The sequence below is a fragment of the Larus michahellis genome, chromosome 4 (genome assembly GCF_964199755.1).
Source record: "Larus michahellis chromosome 4, bLarMic1.1, whole genome shotgun sequence".
Taxonomy (NCBI): Eukaryota; Metazoa; Chordata; class Aves; order Charadriiformes; family Laridae; genus Larus; species Larus michahellis.
In genome coordinates, this window is record NC_133899.1 from 82,611,571 (window position 1) to 82,628,011 (window position 16,441).

At 36.7% G+C, this 16,441-nt stretch overlaps 1 long non-coding RNA gene across 18 annotated transcripts in view; it reads left to right on the top strand.

Annotated features, from left to right (window-relative positions):
• The window catches only part of LOC141742801 (uncharacterized), a 343,134-nt gene that overhangs the window by 236,172 nt on the left and 90,521 nt on the right, over nucleotides 1-16,441 (top strand). The window contains exons 12-13 of one of the 18 annotated variants that reach the window (XR_012586867.1): nucleotides 12,938-13,096; nucleotides 13,801-13,912. The exons of the other annotated variants lie outside the window; for them this stretch is intronic. This is a non-coding gene — a long non-coding RNA (uncharacterized LOC141742801). The remainder of the gene's footprint in view (nucleotides 1-12,937; nucleotides 13,097-13,800; nucleotides 13,913-16,441) is intronic. 18 annotated transcript variants of the gene reach the window in all.

Below are 16,441 nucleotides of genomic sequence, written 5' to 3' on the forward strand. Positions count from 1 at the left end.
ATGATGGCACACAGCTGGGGTGAGGCCACCTGCAGGCACAGCTGCAGGAGACAGTGCACTGTTATAGAGACTGGAGAGCAGTGCTGGTGTGGTAGAACTTTGAAGGAAAAGGTATGGCATGAGAGAGAAAAATAAAGTGTTGATCAATGTTTGTCAAATGATGCATTTGTAATTGTCACTGCTGGTGTGACATAGTAGTGGGTATCTTCTAGTCTTATATTATTCTAAAGCCTAGCTGTCCTGGAAAGAAGACAGGGGATTGGGTGACTCTCTCTATTGGTGCTAGTGACTACAATTAAGACCTCTTGCTCTGGGAGCAGCAGAATTAGCTTAGTCGTGAATCCTCTCCAGTTGAGCCTACTCCAAGACTGAGATGTACATAAAAGGTAAGTGTCATTAGGGCAATGGGGTAGTTGTTACTGAGGATTCCTTTTCTTAAATTTGTGTGTACTCTTATGCTTCTGTTTGTAGTAATTTTCTTTCTCCTTGGTCTGGCCTTTAAAAATGGTATTTCGATTAAGTACTGAGTGATGACCATTGTGTTTCTAGGAGCTGTTGGTTGCATTAGGTTTTTTTGCATTCTTTCAAGTTGAGAGCCTGCTAAATTACTGAGAAGGTGCTGCTTTGTGAGGAGATTGGAGAGAAAAAATAAGATTAGCGACTGATCAGTATCTGGGTTTTGCTTATGTTTGACTGTTTTTCAGGCATTGCCTTCATAATTCTGTAAGTTTCAGAGTGCACTATGAAGTTTGTTTCTTAAATAATGTAACAACTGCTATTGTGTAAAAGTATGCTGAGGTAACTTAGAAAACTTGTAAGCACTGGATAAAGTAGCCATTGTATCAAACTTTAAAAAATTTTTCTGTTATATGCACAAGAAGACAAAAAAATTAGCACAAGTTTCCACTTTGGGTTTTTGTCTTCTTATTCCTTTACACCTAGTAAACTTCTGAAACTCTAATCTACTGAATTACTGCCCCAACAGCAAGCTGTTCAGAGCTGTGCTGTTGATCTTAATAGGGTGATGACCCTGTTATTTGTGGTTCTAGTTGTCTCATCCTAGGTAAGAGAAAGAGGAGATGTTGGCCCACAGCCATTCAGACTTTTTCTTGAGTCTCTGATGAGTACAGAAGTACAAGATGAATTTAAGTATTTAAGTATACGAAGACAAATTCATACATCCAATTTGCTACTCTATTGTGAGAATCTCATGTTTTCCTGTTTCTTTTTTTTTTCCCAGAAGTCTTTCTCTCTCTCTCTTTTTCCTTTTTAAGCTCTCTGAAGTCATCATATTTGTCTTCAAAGTCTGTGATTATGACTACTTCAAGGAAAAGGCTCAAGGAGGGCAAAGATTCTTTAATCTTTGCAGATGCACAGCTGCTGGTCGCTAGTAGGCTTGTACTGCTGATACTGTTATTTTGTACTTATTACGAAAGCTTAGTTTAGGACCTGTGACTTCCTGGTTGGACAATTAATTTAGAAGTAATGAAATACTACTGTAGTACAACATAGGGTTTTAAGCTGTATAAAATTTAATATGTGTATAAAACTATGTCACAATTCTATACTGCTGCTTCTGCATTGGTGCTTTTATGATGTAGTAAATTGTGAGATCAGAGCCATTATTCAGGTGAAATAAATAAGATAGGAACCTTTTTTGGAGATAGCGACTTAATACTGCTGCTATGCATTAAATTAACCATTTACTGACTTGTCCCAGGATGTCTGCTTCAGGTTTTCAAGTGACAAAAAGAAAGTGGAGATTATTTCAACCTGTGTTTTCACGGCCATGTACATGATTTAATCATCTGAATCAAAATGTAGAAGGAAGAAGTTAAATATGTTGCTACCATATTTGGGGATTTTTAACCTACTTCACAGAACATCTGGTAGTGACATGCTCTAACTCCTTTATTCTACAATTTTATCTCAGCTGAATAACAGTTGTGTACATGGTCATGAAAACATGTGAGAAGGAACAATTTTGTTTTAGACTGCTCTGAAAAACCCCCAAACTTATTAGTATGACTTCTTAGTCCAATGAGAAAAGCCTAAAAAATTATTCTTTTTTCAGTTTATCATAATCAGTATATTATGATATATACAGATATACATATATATGATATATATATGTGTATATATGTATATATATTACATATATATGTATATATGTATGTGTAGATGATATATACACATATATATGTGTATATACGTATACACAGAATTTATTTGTTTTACTTGTTTGACATTTATGTTTTTGTGAAAGACAAGAGGAATTAGAAACACAGTGTCTCTTTGAAATAACTCAGCACAATATCTGGACAAAACAAATACAGCAAATTTTCAAGACTTCTGGCCTTGGTAAAGTCATGGTGTTCTAACGGTCGGATGGATCTGATAACCACAGACACAGAGATACCAGTGAAAATGGGCATGATTTGGCCAAATATCTTCTGCTACAGTGTCACGGATGGAGTGATGCACTTGTAAAAGAGAAGCAGCAATGTATTTATTGATATAAAAGTGATTTTACAAAGTTTGATAGTAAATGCGACAGTGGTTTAACAAGATTTGATGCCAGGTACACTTGGTGATTTACTGCGTAGAGGACAGGATCAGACAAAACTCTGTGAGGGAGACCATTCTGCTGAGTCATAAGGTTCAGAAAGGACCTTCTTTGCTTTCTGAAATCCTTCTCAGAGAGGAGTCTAGGTGCAGCTGGATCCAATGCTAGTCCCAGACTTGGTCAATGGTTCATGTCTAAAGTATTATATATGTGCAATCAAGCCTTTATGTTATTTAGCTAAGATTTCAAAGTTTAGCATACCTTTAATCACTTACCAAGAATCTGTTGCAGCAAGGAATCTCTCAGCCTTGAGGAGTAATCTTGAGAGGCGTCCTTACTCAAGAGGAGATGCTGGTGTGCAGCCTGCTGGTGTGCAGCCTGCTGCCATGCAGGAGAGCTCAAAGGGCTCTTGGGATACTTATTATTTATGGGGTAAGATTATTGACTGGTAGTCATATTTGCATACTGACTACTGTAGATGTTAGTTTCTTCCAAATTTGGCTTGAGTCGGATATTGACCAGCACTGTGGTTAGGTGAGTGCATTGCCATGAATTAGCCCTTGGCTATTGTGTCATTATCTGTCTCCCCTGAATCCACTTTGACCAGATGCATCCATCACGACAGTCACTGATGGTTATCGCTCAAGCAGGGTTACGGGAAAAGGTTAGGCTGGGGATGGGGAGCACACCATCGCATACGATCTCCTGATGTCATAGCTCATAAAGCTATTTCTTGGCTTCTCATTGACCCTGGACATATATGAAGGTGCAGGTTTCAGAAATACTTTTTTTTCTAATCAGGCAGTCATTGCTTTCTGGAGACAAAGACAATGAACTTGGTGGTCTTTCTCTAGGTGGCTGTTCCAACGTGTGTGTTTCTCTGTTTATTGGTGGTTTCAGCATGTCCCTTCTACCTACTTCTTTCTCTTCTTTCACAGGCTTCTTTTTTCTTTTCTACACTAAACTATGTATGCTTTTCTGTGTTTTCTGGGTAATATAAAGTATGTAGGTGTGTAATTAAATGAATTAATATTGAGCTCTGTGAGAATTTTAATTTCATTCTTGAGTACCTCTTTCACGTGAACTTAAACGCTTACTTACTGTAAGAATTAAAAGACAAAGTTACAGTAAAATATCCTGGATGCTGAGTTATGGTCTCCAATTTTCTGTGTATCAGAGTTAAATAATGTACAAACATTTCCCTAGACATCTAGGTTTCTGCAAGACAGAGTTAAAGTATCAAATAATAAGTAACTTAACCTTCTGGCAGTAATAAATTCAATGACCCGTCTCAACAATTCATGGATTATTTGGGGAATATGCTGAGGCTCATTAAGAGCGAGTGAGTGATTCCTCTACATAGCTCATTGTGGTAGACTGCAGTTCTCATATGGAGGACTGTTTAGATTTTACAGATACCAGCTAAGGCAGAAAGCGATAATGGACCCAGAGAACTGACCTGCACAGCCGCTGCCTCATGTATTGTGAAACTAAGGAGTTTGGGGTCCTATGAGAGCAGATCAAATAAATGCACACAGAGTTACTGTTGAACAAGGAATGATGGTAATTTTCTGACCCTTGCATAGTTTGCATGCTAAACTATCATTTCATGTAACTTTGGCATAGGAAAATTTCTTTTTTCACGTAGAAAAGTTAAGACACATGAATCCTGTAATGTGAAATGATTCATGAGATGACAGCAGTATTCCATACTGAGTAGTACATGAATTCTGTGAGAGAGATGCCCTTGCATTATTTAAGGCATGAATCCATTTCTTAACTATAATGCTGAATAGATGTGAGACACACTTGTTTGTCTGCCAGTTTCTGGCGAAAAGTTTTGCCTGACCGGATAATGCAGGACTCAGCCTAGAATTGCTGCCACAAAGTAGAGCGTAGAATACAATGAACAGATGTAAAATTCCAGTCTTGGTGGTCTTATGTTATCTTCTCAGATTTTGTAAGCCTCAAGGAAAAGCTTATTAATAAGTGTATTGAATTTTTCTACTGTCTCTTGTTTTGGTTACAAATTTGTTTATGTAAAACTGTTAGATTTACTTGTTGCCATTGTAAAAGCTGGGCAACACAGAAAGGTTCATGTGCTCCAGTTTGGAAAACTACTCAGTCACTTCAGGTATTTTTTTCACCTTTCTCAATCAGAAACTATATTATGTTCATATAATTGCCACGTAATATTATGTATTATGTTCATATATTACCATGTAATAGTAACTCACATTAGATTGACTCGACGTGTTTATAACACTATGTAAAGTTTAATCAATTTTTTATTGAATAAGAAAGCAAAAGCAGCACTGGGCGGCCGGGGAGTCGCAGCTCCGCCAGGCTCGCAAATTGCAAAGAACACGGGTCCCCCTTTTATCTTCGCAGGGGCGGATGTCGCGGCTGCTGAGCACATCTTGCTGTTCCGCGTACGTGTCTCTTTCTAAAGCACAAAGTTAGTTAATATTTTACATAAAGATATAGGTTGAACATACTCCTTCTTGCAAAACAATTTCTTAGGCTCACGCGTGGTCGCACAAGGGCCCCTATCTCTATGGCAACATTGTTCCCTAAACCCTTAGTTTACTCCGTATAAGGCCTAAGGTTATCGCGAACTACAGTTGTTGCCGCATCATTGATCGAGAAATTTTCTTCTCCGCGTCTAGTGGTCTGACCAGGTCTTGCCAAACAGGATGTTCTAATTCACAAGGTAGTTCTATCATGTCACAGCCCTGCTCAGTTTCTATCTTTCAGCAAATTACCCTTAGATATCCATTACAATAGTAACACCTAAACTGTGAGCAAAGTCATTAAACAAATCAACATAAGAACCATGAGCCCTCTTCCAGATTCACAAGTCCTTTGGGTTAATTTAAAAAAACCCCACTCTTCCAGTGTCAGATGATAATGGTGTTCTTTTTAATTCGTTGTTATGTCAGTAAAGTCTTTCAAAGTCTCACCTGAGGTAGACATCATAAGGGATCTCACTTCAAGTGTAAAAAAAATTAGTTTAGTTTATGGGCTGAAAATGTCATTATTTTCATTATGAATGCAAAATGTTTCTACTAAACTTGGAATGTATTATCTAAAACAAAGAATATGGCTAATCTCTGGGGTGGCTCTCACTGTTGGAAGTATTACAGTTTATGCACTACTTAAAAGACATTGCAAAACTCACTTTATTGAATATAAGTTTCAGTTCTCTCTGTAATTGCAAGAAAACTTCAATAATTATATCTCATATGACTTCAGTTCTCCTTCCCTGGATAACAATATCCGGGATTTTTGTCTGGCATATTCACAAGGGACTTCCTTTAGGGGATTTCTCATTATCCTTGTATCTGAAAGCATGTAGTTATATAAATATGGAGACTAGAGTTCAAGCAGACTGCTTGGAAAATACGCTGACTCTGTTTCTTTTAAATTCTTGATTTGACTTTTTATGTGCCTGGAAAAATAATTTGGATGCAAAATCTGCTTCCCTTGAGGGATGTATTTTTTGCTTGGTTTTCAAGTGAAATGGGTGAAGGAGGACAGCTGAAAGTGACTGTTGTGTGCTCATGCAAGTCAATAATTCATTGCAGATTGGCATTGTGTTTTTTCTTAAGCATTAGAAAAATGCAATTTTCTGGAAGACATGCTTTTGTTTGCCTAAAAGTTATGGCTTGGATACGAGAATCATCTGGAGAAGCTCTGTATTCTACATCCTGTTTATCAGAACCGCTCCTTAGGCCCTTTCTGGCATCAAAGTCTGAATTTGTATTGCTGTGAAGAGGATTAAATCTTTCAACAGAGAAAACAAAATCTCAAAAGAAGAAATATTGATATGTTAATTTAAAATAACTTTTAGGTATTTCTTTAGAATTTCTATATAGTAGAGCATAAAGAATGTCATTAGCCATGGTATGTAATTGCAAATAGAAATACTCCTGCAGTGGCACAGTAATAGAGAAGTAATAGGGATTAATGTGGATGAGGAAATGAGATTAGTCCACCTAGAAGAGTATGGAAAAAAAAAGGGATCCATTCAAAGCTGTGAAGGGAATATGGCAAAGTACCATGTTTCGCCTTGTGTGGTACCCCTGGAGAAAGAGAAAAGTCTCTCAAAAGAAGTGTATCTTTGACATAACTCATTAGACCCTAACTCACAGAACTGAGTATATCTTGTATAGCTGAGCAAATCTCTGTTCATATATGCAAGTTTGAAGCCATGAAGTAGTTGGATAAAATGCACCTGTTAATATCAGTAAGTGGCAATGAAAGAGCCACCCAAGAACTCTAACAAAAAGTTTATCTTTTAGCTGAATTAAGCTCTGGATCTAAATTTGGAGAATGGCATACTTGTTTCTAATAGGGAAAGGAGCATTCAGTGCAAATTTCCTTGAACTACAGTCATGCAGTTGTAAAATTTTATAAGTAATACTATAAGACGGATGGATAGTATAAGAGTGGGGAACTTACAAGAATGATGAAAGATATTATTCTTGCCTCTTAGAGTCTGGAATCCAAATTAAACTGACACAACTCGTTAATAATACCTCCAGTCTAGATTTGGGCACAGAAGCGGTTGGTGAAGATGTATGCATTTGTTGGTTTGGGTTTTGTTTTTAAATAGCTGAGGGAAAAGTGAAGGTAAAAAAGATGAAGGGAAAAACACTCTAGACTCATCAATTTAGAAGGTGGTTCAGATAATAAGCCCAGCCCTGGGTATTTTGACAGCATAACTTCCATATACTTCCCTTTCTATCTAATGTTCATGCTGCAAAGATGCTGCATGATGATAATGTATATGGCACCATAATCCTAGAAGGACCCACCTGTCAGTGCTAGTGAATGGTCAGCTTGTAAGTTTTTTCTCACGTGTGCCCTTGTGTTTTGTATTGCTAGGGAATCTGCGTAAAAGGAAAACCTGCATTTCTGAATCAATGTCTTCCTTTTTCCTTTGAAATCATTATCATTTTTTATAGAGTAATTTGAAGTGATTAAAAAATTAGTTCAGATAGATAACAGGCCAATGATTCAATGGTGTCCCTTTCTTTTAATTCAGTGAGTCAGACTCTTCCTCCTGCAAAACAGCATCTCAGATTATTTCTGAAAGAACATATCCTTTTTAGGCCACTGTTTAGAGCATGGCTTAAAATATTTTAGTTAATGTGTGCAGATGCCACACAAAGTCTTATACAGACAAGACATACACAAGACATACTGCTTTAACTTTGTACTCATATTCTTGTTTTAAGGACTACTGAGGAGCTCATATTTTCCTTTCCTTTTAATTTAATTTTATATTAGAAGCCTTTAGAGCTGAAATGGTGGCAGAGTCTAAGCTTCTCTTCACTGTTTTATAAATATTAACATTCATGATTGAAATATGCTTAGTAATAGTCAAATAGTTCTTTTTCTTAAGTAATTTAGTTATCAAATTGACTCTTGACTATTGAAGAGTCTATCGACTCTTCAAACAGTAATGCTTGTGTTTAGTTGCAAACATAGTGCAGCCAAAACAATCCTGGAAGCAATTACATTCTTTTTCTTTACCCAGCTATTTCATTGCTTAGGTGCTTTAGTGTCGTTCATTTCAGTTTTAGGAAGTTCATGTTTGTCATTGCTTTTATTAACAGTAGCATCTCATATATGAGTGTTATTCTGCATCAGACTGGACAACTACTTGCTGATGATTCTACAGTCAGCAGGAAAGTGTGTTGGTTTGGGGTGGTTTTTTTCCTCATGAATAATCCAACAGAGGGAAATCAGGTAATATCATATCTGTTCATCTGGTGGGGATCAGGCAGTACCATTGAGATGTGTTATCAGTCTGTCTTGTTAATGTCTGGAGAACATTGTGCTTTGTATTTTCCATTCACAGAAAATAAGCCATATAGTTTTGCTTTGAAAAGCATAGTTTGGAATAAGGGAGACAGATAGGAAATGAAATAGGGAAAAATATATTCAGGTTCCATGAGAGAAGTTGGTGACTGTTACTCATTCTGTCAGGAATCTTAAAATAAACTTCAACTGGTGAGCCCTATTGCCGGTAAAAGGATGGACTTGTAATCTATTGAAAGTACAACTTGGAGTCTATGCTTAGAATTCTATATGTCACGGAAACTTCTCTAAACAAATCAGAATTCCTACATAGGCTCTAGTTATTGGGATGCTTTTAGATGCCCCTGCCTAAAGGTTAATTTTGCATGAGAAAAATAATGACAATGCCACTCTCCTGTTATACCTAAAATTAGAGGCAGCCTTAATTAAATGAGAACATGCACTCAGTGCCTTCAGCTTTCCAATGTTATCTTTCATTGAGGACTGGGATTTAAGGAGCAGAACATGCTTTCAAACTTCAAATGAATATACTTTCATTTTTTAAAAGAATGCTCTGCTCTTCTGAGCTTTACTAGACCTGTTTTTCAACTTCTTTGTCAGAGCTGAGGATTTTGAAGCCATTAGTATAAGCCAGCCAAGTTTAACCCCTTATGGGAATGTGCAAAGACTAATTAAGCACAAAGAGGAAGAAGCTAAGGGAATCATCTTTCTTTTCTGTTTGATTGACAGTGTAGATACTGGGACCTGACTTTGTTCAGTTTTCCATTGAGAGATCATCAGAAAACTCTGAAAAAGCAACAACAGTAGAGTGTTTGCTCCAAGCAGCTAGGAGATCAGTTTTGTCTGATGTAAGAACATGAAAAGGAAGGAAGGGGGGGGGAGGGTGCGGCGCACGGGGGAAGGAAAGCTCTTTTTCCTCTTTTCTTGAAGTAGTTTCTAAATGATGCTTATAGTATAGTCTCTCAGTCACTTAAAAAAGGTGCAGATGGAATTTTGCTGAAAGTGAATGGGCCCAAATCTCTGGTGTATTAGTTTCCCAATGACATCTAGGTGTGTCCGACTTAGTTCTTTGATTTTTGTGTTGCCGTAGGGGATTTCATTTTTTATGTTGGCTATGGACAATTCAGCTGGTCTGTTGCTGTTCTGAATTTGACAGTATGTTCAGGGGAGCAAACGATGCTCCCACGATAAGCAGCTATATGGTTGGGGTTTTTTAAGTGAGTAAAAATAAAAACTGCTAAAGATAGTGTTAAACTTGAGGCTTTTCTCCTTGGAGCCTATTTCTGCAATGTTGTAGGCCTACCAAATAGATCTAAATTGCTAAGCAAGGCTCGAGTGAGGCAGGCTGGAATATGGTATATCTATTTCATGAAATATTTGAAGGTGCCTTAGAACAAAACCAAGACTTTCATAATTCTGTGTCAAACAGAACATTGACTGATCATAGATAACTTGTTCTTTGATCTGATTTTGCCCAGAAATGCTATGCTAAAGCTGATATACTTTGTGTATAATAATTTTTCTTTAAATCAGAGTTTCTAGAAACATTAAGGTTCTTCTGAAGCAACTTTATTCAAGTGTGTCTGTTTGTGGGGTGGGAGGCTAGAAAAAATGTCCTTAAATGCCTTTGAGAGCAACTGTAGATCAACCCCTGTAAACTATTTATCACTGAGTCCTAAAGCCCTGACTAAGAACTGGTCTGTTGAATCTGCAGCTCTCCTGACATACAGAAAGGAGATAAATGTATTAAATGAATGACTGTTCTTCTCACAGTTGTCAAGCAGATAAAAGGAAAATAGTAATTTTGAACACTTGATAACACCTCCAAAAACACACACCTTTTAGAATCTAAGTATAAGCAATTTTGTTTTCTTGGTTATTTTCTGAGTTCAGTTAAGTGTACATTGGTATTTGCAAAGGCAGCATAAATCCTTCTCACTTCATCTCTTACCTTTGCAATGTCATGCACTTAAATAAAATCCAGTTCAGTCATGATCTTTCAGGGATGCCAGCAAGAGTTGTGAAGGCATCAGGCACTGTTTATACGGGCGGTGCTTTGGATCCAATTTGAAGAGTTGGAAGAAAGGGGAAGGAGGTGGATTCTCAAGAACAAGAACTCTAACTTCTGTTTTTCTACCAGAAAAGAGGCCTACACTCATCTTTTACCACCAGTTTTTCTGTTTACCATTTAACTTGGAGTTAAATTTTCACACACCTGTAAACCCTGGATGCAGTCCAACTGACTTGCTGACGCATGTAGTTGTAGCTAGGAAAGAGCTGAGCCTGCAACAGGCAATAGGGCCCTCCCTGAAAGGGGGAAGAGTCTTTCATAATTCCTTTATACACAAATGGTCTGAATTAGTATTTTATGGCTGGAGTGCTTCCTAAATATTTTATTCGGAATTGGAATATTATTCTTGCTTTAGTAGTGTTGGGGGTTTTTGCTGGATCTGTTAATGATCTGATGAAATTTTCTAAGTCCAATTCAGTGTATGTAGTCAAAACCAGTAAAAACTGATGTGGAATGACCTCTGAGAAAACAGATGCTTAGCTAGTACGTTAAAGTAGAAAAAGTGAGGATTAGATTAGTTTGGGGGATTGCTTTGTGGGGTCTTTTTGGTTTGTTTGTTTGTTTTTGGTTTTGTTTTTTTAAATGCAAGATGTTCAGAATGTGTAAAAAGTGCCAATAAGAGACTGACTGACAAAGGCCTTTACAATTTTTTTTCCCCCTCCTAATGCATATTTTAAAAGAATGTCAAGATGGTACCATATAGTCATACTGTACTTACTAAATATAGCACCTCTTATCAAAGTAGCAGGATAGCAGTCAGGTCAGAATGAGGAAATGAAATATATAAAAATGTGGGGCAAAGAGCTTGTTACAGCCTTTTCTCTCCCTTCCAGATGTGATGTGAAGCTTTTTCTGATTCATCTCTGTTACAGCTTCAGTCATGACATGTAGCTTGGTGTTCATTATTGATAACTATACAGGGATAGATTGTTGCTAGGTGCATTTTCAAAAGCACAGATGCGATCTATCTCGCCTTTTTTATTTCATGTTTTGTAAGTCTAGCATGAGAACATAATTAAATATGCATCATTATACCAATCAAAGCTAAGAAAAATGAATTGTAAATACTATGGGAAGAGTCTGGGGTCTGCTTTTTTTTTTTTTTTTAAATTAATCTGAACCACAGAGTTCAAAGATGTGGCGTCTGAGGAGCTGCGCTCTGTTTTCTCTACTATTGGTTGTACCATTTGTGTCTCTGAAATGAGCATAGTTGTTACCCTTGTGAAACATTATTTAGATTAATTTTGGAAAATCTTAGAATAAGTGCTAAATATCATTAATATTTTAGTCTTCTCATTTTAGTACACTGAACTGTAGGCTGGTATTTGCCAGGTTTGTCAGTATCCTTTCTCTGACTACCCTTCATGGTGTTTCCAAACAGATTACTATTCTGCTTATTTAACAGCAACCAAAAAATGCTGCACTTAAAGAAATGGAAATAAACTGCTGCTATATAGCATTTGGAATATTCTGTAAGAGTATTTGATACCTATACTTAGAAGCTTCATTGGAAGTAATACGCACTTAAAATCAAAGGTAGTGGGAATTCAAATGAATGAAGGCAACAGTTGAAAATGATATGTAGCTCAACAGATGCATGCTTTTCTCTAATTTGAAAGTATTTTAATAGAAATACTAGGAGAGGAAAATCCTGTGTCAGGTGTAGAATATTTCTTTTAAAGAAAGTTGTCAGGATCATGAAAAAAACATAGTTCCAATATGTATGTGTGTGTGTATATAATATAGTGTAAGCTTGTTGGAGTAGTATGTTTATGTTGGGGAAGAGCAAGCTGTTTAAAAAAAAAAAAAAAAAAAAAAAAGGCCAACAAGACTCCCACCAAAACCAAACATTAAAAAATTGAATTTTTGTCTCCTGTGTCTTTCTGAAAGTTCAGTTTGTGATTTGCTCTGTGGAGATCTTCACCCGCTGCACAATATAGGGAAGTACATACCCAAGTGCAGTGAGAACATCTCTTTGTTGATAAGGTCTTAATCTCCAGTGGGAAGTAGCTGACTGGACAGAGATATAGTTGAGGAGTAAGGATTTGCATGTAGGTCAGCTTACTCTGGGGGGCTTTGGAACTGCAATTCAATAAAGGGAAAGCAGGGTCAACTGGACACGTGGGAGTCCTGAGGGGTCAAGAAAATGCTGTTGCTGTGTAGACAATCTTTTGTCTTGATGTGCCCTGAATTTGGAGGATCTACAATGTTGGCTTTTTTGTACTTAAAAAATAGAATTAAAAAAAAGATAAAATCAATCAAACAAACCAAAACCAAAAAACCTTTCCTAAAATGTCACATTGGTTCAAATATATTTTTGAGCTGTGGTGGCAAACTTTTGGCTAACTGTATTGATATCTGCGTTGAGCTAAGTGAATAACTCCCTGCAGAATTGAGTTACACTCTCTTTAGATTGGCACGTAAGTGGGACTAGACTCCCTTTTCTTCTCCAATGGTGTCTTTTGCCCCAGGGTCCCCTTCCTATAACTGCAACGTTGTTGGGCCCAGCCGTCACAGTGATGGATCAGTATGTGGAACTGATTTCGCAGAACCCTTGTCTATTCAGCTTGTATGAGAAACTGGATTAATTAATGATACATCAGCACTTCAGAACTGAAGGCCTGTATAAGGTACTGACAAGGGGCATCCATGCGTGTGCTCAGCATATCCTGGGAACTAACTAAATCTGTGAAGTCTCAGTTTGTGCAGCGGAGATCACTATTATGATTTTTGGGGTGATGTTACTTTATTTGTGACACATCAAACTTAACTTATACCAATAAGAATTGCTGTCTTGCATGTGATTGTAACTAATTTAATCTTGTTTTATATTTCCAAAAGAATGGCAAGAGGCCTTGTAAGGTCAGAAAGCTGTCCCAGATGTGATCTGGGAGGTTTAAATTATAATTTCTTCTGGCTGAAAGAGAGGAAAATTAAACTGTCAATGAAACTGAGATCCATTGCTTGGTTATTTTTTAGAGTGAAACTCCAGACAGATTATATCATTGTCTTTTCTTGCGCTATGCAGAGTTAATAATGGAAAAGCTATTCTTGAGCTATGAGCTACCCCAAAGTCCTCATGAATGGTGTTCATTGGTTCATGTGTAGTCACGTACCAAGTTTCCTTGACTCCCTTGCTGTATCTGCTGCTCTCTATTGACGGGAAAGTGTAATTCATTTCACTCTAAGGTGTGCTTCTAAAATAAAGTGCATGGGTTCCCCCCAGAAGTGCATGTAGAAAACTAAATGAGATGATTAATGTCCTGTTTATCAATGTTAAAATACACATTGTTTTCATCTTGGCCAGTGAACATTTTCTTCTTGTTAAATATAGCTGTCAATTGCGGTGTTCTGTTTTTCTTCACTGGAAGCATTGTCAACTCAATGAAAGTAAGCGTCCAGATCTCAACTGCTTTTAGTGAATTTTGGCTCAAATCCTATCTGAGGTGAGTAGCAAATCTTTTAGATTCCTTAAAGACATGCAATAATATGCAGTGAGAGAGTTTGAACTTGGCGTGTTCATGTTCTTCCTGCATCTAATCCTCTGTTTAATGCATTACTAGTGAAGTAGTCAACAACCGACAAATGAGAAGCAATGTTCTTCCTGTAATCATCAATGGCCTATTCTGGCAATGAATCTGTTCACTTTCTGTGAACTTTAGGCATTTCTAGGTTTTTCATTTACACATCTTTTATCCTTCTTATTTCTGTTTAAATAAATAACATTTTAGTGCTCTCATGGGCAGATATTTTTAGTATGTCAGCATAGACATATACACAATATACATGACTGCAGCATTTACAGCAGCTTGGTTTATTAAGCTAATTGTTTAGGAAGCTGGAGTCCTGGTTTTATTTGGCTCTCGCAGTAAGCCTGTGAATAACGATTTCTGAAACGCTTAAAAAATAATATCAAAACCGACCCAACCAAATAACACAAAAAAACCCACAACCAAAGCAACACAGTTTTGTTTGAAGCTATTACTATTCCAACCTACTTCAGAAGGAAATTGCTGTTTTCATTCTGTGATCTCGATGGTATAAGGCACATCCATTGGCAGAAGCACCACAGTTCCCTCCTGAAGTCCTCAGCTTTGTGATGTGGAGTTGTATTGGTGGTGGCAAAGATTAAACAAGTTGTGTGGGTTTTTGTGTTCCAGTACAACACAGCCTCCTGCCAAGCTGGCTCTTAATTACAGCTTGGGAAAACAGCTTGGTGCCTGTTCCATTTTTACAACTTTGAAGCTCTGCCTTGGTTTACATGGCAGTGTGTGCTTACTTAGTTTTGTTTTGCCTTTTTTAAAAAAAAAAAAAAAAAAGAAAAAAAAAAAAAGTCGTGATGAGATATTAGAAAATATTCTGGAGATGCTTTTAGTTTGACTCCCTATACTAATATACTCTAGTTTTAATATGACAAAGCACTGTTTAGATATCCCGTGGTGATATCTTAGAACTGTGGCACTGTCTAAATACTTTTAAAATTAAAAAAAAAAAAAAGAAAAAAAAGAAAAAAAAACAGAAATAGCTATGATGGGAAGTATCAGAGGAGAAATATGACTTACATATGTGGCAAAGGGCTGTTTTTTCTGAAGGACAGGATCATTTTCAATAAATGCACTAAAATAGGATTTTCACCTTGATACGGCAGAAGTGATATTTATTGTATTTTATGAATATTGGTTTAGTTTTCTGAGCAGGTTGCTTCTAAACTACATAAGAGTTTGAGTCCAGAGATTTGTACTCTAGTGAATAGTTTGGTTTATATTCAAGGTTTTTATTTATTCATTCTAATGGAGTAATAGATTTCATATCCAGCAAGGCTAAAAAATGAGGTCAAACAACAAAGAGTTGAGCTAGGTGCAGACTTGGCACAGGTGTATTCAGAATACAGTATGTGGATTTTGCAGTCTGACTTCATTTCTGTTCACGAAGAATACATACTTCAGACAGTGTATAAACTTTGGCATTGCCACTATTCTTTATTTTTCTTATAATACCACACGTTATAAACCAAAAATCAGGCCTTGATCTATGTGCTCTTTCAACTTCCCAGTGTTAAAGTGTTTCTCTTGGGAAAGTGTCCCACTTCATTGCAGCAGGAAATGGCTTTTATTTCTTTTCTCTGGATCAACTGCTGAGTTCTGTATCAATTGTTCTGCTTTTTCAACCATTTAGGCTTATGAGTTACCCTCTTTCTTTCTCTTTTCTCAGAAATCAGAGTTGTGGCTTGCTTTCTCAAGAAGCTTAGGTAGTTTAATGTTGGAGGCCGTGCAGCTAGAACTCCTGGTTTTAATGAACAATTCAAAGAAAACACCTAGCCAAATTGGGAGAGCATTGTATCAATATCTCTTTTTACCAATTTAAGACAATTTAGAATTAGCCACTGGCATGAGACTTCAGTGAAGCAAGCTAGTAACATTTGGAAGACGATTGTGTAGAAGTTGTGATAAACCATTGCAGATTCTTTTCTTAAGATTGTATTTGCAGAAAACATTAACCACTGACCATTAGTACGTCTAGTCAGCCTAAGGGACACGTTCCAGTGCAATGTGTATACTTCCAATCCAATGTAGTGTATATTTCTTTAGGTGTGACGGAAATAAAGCTTGCTTTCTGTGGAGTATCTCAAATAAGGAAATGAGATACTGAAGTGAATGGTCTGTTGACTTATTCTCCAGTAGTAGTACATCAGTAATGAATTTCACTTTTTATACCTGGAACAACTCCAGGCAGCTAAGGCTGTTGTTTGGGTTTTTTTTAATATATATATATATAAACACATATATGTTTGTTTATATATGTGTGTGTATAAATAAACATATATATATGTTTTATATACTTATATCTAAGCAAAAAAGACATATATTCTTAACACCTTAGTTTTATTTATTGGACAATAGAGGCACCAATATATCTATCTATATATTCAACACTTTAAGGAAATTTTTGAGTCTTCATCTATTTGGATTTTTACC